The sequence below is a fragment of the Limulus polyphemus genome, unplaced genomic scaffold, assembly GCF_000517525.1.
Source record: "Limulus polyphemus unplaced genomic scaffold, Limulus_polyphemus-2.1.2 Scaffold57, whole genome shotgun sequence".
NCBI lineage: Eukaryota > Metazoa > Arthropoda > Merostomata > Xiphosura > Limulidae > Limulus > Limulus polyphemus.
The window spans coordinates 321029-321539 of record NW_013665667.1 but is presented as its reverse complement, the minus strand read 5'-3'; the positions used below and the strand labels follow the sequence as shown (position 1 = coordinate 321539).

General features: G+C 37.0%; 1 protein-coding gene across 1 annotated transcript in view; it reads left to right on the top strand.

Annotated features, from left to right (window-relative positions):
• LOC106464073 (transmembrane 9 superfamily member 3-like) overlaps positions 1 to 511 on the top strand; it is a 46921-nt gene that overhangs the window by 16689 nt on the left and 29721 nt on the right. The window lies entirely within an intron of this gene.

The window sequence follows — 511 nt, the reverse complement described above, 5'->3', positions numbered from 1 at the left end:
GCCATCCCAATCCGCCCCTGGTGCTGTTCCTTTTATCTCTTTGAGTTTGGGTAATCACAAGCCTTCCCTTTTATGGGCTTTCAATTTTACCATAGTTTAGCTTCAGGCAGATTTCTTCTGGCATTTGTCATTATTTTTTTCCCCCTTTCATTGCTCATACCTATAATGTTTCATGTTTCCCTTTATTTGATGTTCAGTTTACATTTCAGGTTTGTCGAGGGATACTTCCTCTTTCTTTTTTTTGCCATCTTCAGTTCATTCCCTCCTCACATGACTTCTTTTAGGTTAGTATGGTGTGACACTGCTGTTTTTTTGGACATGATATTATTATGACAGGGTCTTTTGCAGTGGAAACTATGCTGCAGTGCTGTTTTCAAGATGCATGGTCATCAGATAAAGCATTACCAGACATAGCGACTTGGACTTTAATGTTGTGGCAAGGTACTAAAATTGGTTTTATATAAGATATTGAACTTCTACAAGTCTATGAGATTCATTATATAAAACAATT